The 4,594-nt window shown below is 39.6% G+C and overlaps 1 non-coding gene across 1 annotated transcript; it reads left to right on the top strand.

The window, feature by feature from the left end:
* The first annotated feature begins 618 nt into the window (after nucleotides 1-618).
* Nucleotides 619-725, top strand: LOC120276625. Its single transcript, XR_005541336.1, has one exon. It is a non-coding gene; the product is annotated as a small nucleolar RNA R71 (small nucleolar RNA).
* Nucleotides 726-4,594: the final 3,869 nt, after the last annotated feature.

Raw genomic sequence — 4,594 nt, 5'->3', positions numbered from 1 at the left:
CGATTGAAATCTTGTATCCAATGATTGAATGAACTTGGTTAAAGCCTTCTCTAGATCGTTCATCCGGTTTTCCAACCCTGAAACTCGGTTTTTCATATTCGGGGGGCTTGTTGTTGTTGTTGGAAACCGGGTGGTGCCATTGTCTTCTATTGCCCTTGATTACTCCATGAAAGATTCGGGTGGCTCCTCCAACCCAGATTGTAGGTGCTGTTATATGGATTTCCTTGGTTTCTCATTGAATTACCCACAAAATCCACTTGTTCTACTGAGGATGTACCATCAATAGAAATCAGGAAATCAAATGGAGCATGTCCTCCCCCACACCCTGTGTAACTAGTCACGCCTGCCACTCTACTAGAAGTTAGAGCATCTAACTTCTTACTCAATGACTCCACTTGGGCCGCCAATGAAGTAACTGCATCAATCTCATGAAGTCCGGCTACCTTCTTTCTGTGTCTTGTGTTCCACTGATAACTGTTCATAGCCATTTCTTCAATGAGATGCCGGGCTTCTTCCGGGGTCTTGCTCCCTAAGATACCTCCTACTACAACATCAAGTAACTGTCTTGTACTCGGGTTCAACCCATTATAGAAAGTCTGAATGATCATCCACTTAGGGAACCCTTATTGAGGGCATGTCCGTAGGAACTCCTTGAATCTATCCCATGTCTCAAATAGAGACTCTAATTTCGTTTGGAAAAAAGAGGATATTTCATTCCTAAGCTTTGCAAATTTTTCAATAGAGAAATATCGGGCAAGAAAAGCTTCTACCATCTCTTCCCATTTAGTGATTGATGCTCTAGGTAATAAATGTAGCCATTGCTTCGCTATCCCTTTTAAGGAAAATGGGAAGGGCCTTAACTTGATAGCATCATCCGTAACTCCATTAATCTTGAGCATGTCACACACTTCCAAGAATTTCTCTATGTGATTGTTTGGATCCTCATCGACCAAACCATTAAACTGTGCCGACTGCTATAACATTTAGATGAATGCTGGCTTGAGCTTAAAGTTTTGAGCTGTAATCGGTGGCAGCACAATACTAGACTGTGTGCCAAGAATTGCGGGTCAGGCATAATCTGACAATGTCCTCTACTACTCATTTTGTTCTGCCATATCTGACCCTGCACCTCCTACCTCAGCTTGATTTAGCTATTCTTGCACAGGTTCTTTAGCCCTTCTACGAAGTGTTCATTCAAGTTCAAGATCACCTTCAACTAATGTTGAAGGGTTCCCTCGAGTCATAACCTAGAGCTACAATCAAAGAAAGAAAAACAAATTAGAACAATGAAAGAACAAGAAAGTGTGAAATAGCATAAATAGTGAATAGCTAAAATAGCAAAGTGCAAAGTGTTTCTAACATGCCTATTCCTCAGCAACGATGCCAAAAACTTGACAAACACCCTTTTGCGTGTGTTCCGCAAGTGCACGGGTTTATCGAAGTAATAATACCCCAGTAAGTGGGTAGTCAAATCCACAGGGAATAGTGATTAGAAAAACAAATATTGCTATTTAACTAGAATGAAAATGAATTAATAGTGATGTGAATAAGAATCAATGCAAATAGAAATAAGAAAAGAAGAAGCCGGCGCAAATAAAAGATAGGAGAGATAATCGATGATAAATGGGTACCCGAACATTCCTCACCCTAGCACTATTGTTTCAAGTGCAAGACCAATCATTATGATCCCTAACTAATGCTTAATGAGTCGTGGAGATCTTTAAACACACGGTTCCAAAACTTAAGGTCAACCGTGACTAACGCTACACTATACCCCGGTGGAGAAATCTCTCAGTCTCCACACCTCACACTGTGCTAGGTTGCTTTAGGCTCTAGGGATTCCAAGTGATAGACCCTATTCCCTAAAATAGATCTAACCCTTTGGTCCAAGCGGAAGACCTTTAATCATAATTAAGCCCTAGATACTAAGGATTACTTCAACACTTCTCTCTATTGCTTGCGCAACTAAGCCCCAGCAGAGTTCGTCTCTTAGCACTTCACTCTATTGTGACTGCATAGAACTCTTGGAATGTGGAGATAGGATAAATCACACCAGAGAAGAAAGGGGACGCTCCGCTACCTCTAGGCTCACCGTCTCAACCCTCTCCAATCTAGCATTGTCTAACCCTAATGGTGTGTCACTCATCCACAAGGATTACCAAAATGGATTCTAAACCCTAGTGTCACTCTAAGGGAAAATCAACTCAACAAGCATTCAAGATTGGAACTCAATATAAAACATCAATTACTGAAAGCATAATAAGAGGTCAAAGAAACAATGTTATCTTAGGGTTTACAAGCCCAAGTACCCACTAGGGGTTTAGCTCTCCATGGAGCAAAATACAATCAATAATGAAATTAAAAGTAAAGATATGCAATCCATGAATAAAACTCTTTTGGTGTTCGTGTCGATGGTCTTGTGGAGTGGCCGCGTCTTCTCCAAAAGTACCTTCGTCAAGCCTAGGACACACCTCGCCAGATCGGTGCTGACGAAAGCTCCCCCAATAACTCTCTTCCGAAAGAAGCGGGATGTTGAAGGTCGTAAACCCCTCCAAAAGCCTAGCCAAAGCCTATCCAAACCCTAGTCACGGGTGCCTCCAAAGGTGGAGAAAAGATAGCCAAAAGATGGAAAGAAGGATTCTAAAATCGGGCTGAAATCGTGACTTAAATAGGGCTAGAATTAGGTATCCACACGGGTGTGTGGAATTTTCACACGCCCGTGTGAATCTGCGGAAATTCGTTTTTCAGCGGCCTATGAATGGTAACTGCTACCGTAAATTGCTACAGTAATTTACTACAGGAACCTGCTACAATACTCCGCCAAAATACTCTTGAATTCACACTTTTCATCGAGGCAACATCAACGGTCACACATCTATGCCATAGATTACATCGCATCTTCAAATAAAAGCATATTTGACGACAATCTTGCTAGCTTTACACAAGTCGGAACACATGAGTGTGACTACCTTTGTGCCCCTCCAATTTGAATATTTCCTTGAACATTACGGAGGTTGGCACACACTCACATGTCTTTGAGCACAACTTGTGTCTTCACGTTTGTTCACTCCAAGATTCCATCAACAAAGTGCAAACGCAATCTACTTTGGCTTCTTTCCTTTATACTTGTTTCCACAACCCTACATGCACAAAAAAACACAAATACACACATATTAGTGATAAAATCTGAGAAAAATAATGCTCATCGTAAGAGAAAAATATTTCGTATTACTAATACACAAGCACTTATCATTTAAGTATTATAAAGCATGCATGATTTATAGCCCATGATTTAGTAAATTCCACTCACAAACTTGGCGAGCTAAAACACGCCGGTGTTACTTCTCTACCGGCTCTTTCCCCTTGATTGAACTCTCACCTCCTAGAAGCATTTGAACAACCGAACAAGCAATGAAATCTCATCAATGACTTGATCAATTAAAATGAAGAACAATGCTCAAAATGGGAAAATGAGTGCTCCTAGGGTTTGCTAAACACTCTAGCAAGAAGATCTAACAAGAAAAAAACTCTCACAACCCTCAAAACTAACAATAAAAGCAAAAGCTAGTAACTCTAATTTAGAATATGAAAGATCTTTCTCAAATCTCAATGGATTCAAGGTTATACAACTTCAATCTTCTTCTATTCTTTAAATCCAAACATAACCCATGATTATCCATCAATAACTTGAAAGAAAATCCAAATAAGAGAAAGGGAGAAGAAGAAGATCAAATGATACATATCCTTACCTCAAAGCTTCTCAAAACCCTTACGAAAAGCACTTCTCAAGAGAGGAAGAAGAGATCTTTGAGTTTTTTCTTGATTCAAGGCAAGAAATGATGGGTTTGAGAAGTGGGGATGAGGTTTCTAGAGGTGGAAGAAAGTGGAAGAGAAAAGGTCTCAAGGAAAGGTGTAAAAAGAATGAGAAAAAGGGCTTTTAAACCCTAAATTTACACCCCATACTGACCCCCATACGGCCCGTATGAACTACTTCAAAGTTTCTGGAATTTTCATAGCAGGGTCTATCCAGTCCGTATGGACCCCGGTATGTTCATTCAACCTATACAAAAATGGCTCTAAATGACTCAATTGGTGTCCGATTGACCTCATTTTTGTTTCTAATGACTTGGGACATTCTTAAGCACACTCACACATGAAAATTACTCATGAAAACACATTAAAACTTGAGGGAAATGAAAAATATACATATATATATATATAATTCGAATTACCACAAATACCTCTCAAGAACACTCTAAGAGGTCGAGAGAACTCTCTAGAATTCTCTCCAAAGCTCATCTGAAAAAGTCTCCGAAAAGCCATCCTTGTTTTCTCAAACTAATTATTTATAGGGTCTTCATAATCTTAAACATAGCTCACAAACACGGAAGATGTTAATTAAGTGTATTTGGAAGTTGAATATTCTCAAAATATTAAACTAGGTAAAAACGAGGCTAATAAACACGATCTCGCATGATAGCACAGGCCCTTGTTCCCTCTAAACATGTTGTTATAGGACCACATGAATGTGTTTGAAGGCCGTGTTTCGACTATGAATTCATAATTAGTCTGAATTCAAGAGTGTTTAAATGCA

Source organism: Dioscorea cayenensis, chromosome 14 (assembly GCF_009730915.1).
Source record: "Dioscorea cayenensis subsp. rotundata cultivar TDr96_F1 chromosome 14, TDr96_F1_v2_PseudoChromosome.rev07_lg8_w22 25.fasta, whole genome shotgun sequence".
NCBI lineage: Eukaryota > Viridiplantae > Streptophyta > Magnoliopsida > Dioscoreales > Dioscoreaceae > Dioscorea > Dioscorea cayenensis.
This window is presented reverse-complemented; position numbering and strand designations above follow the sequence as displayed.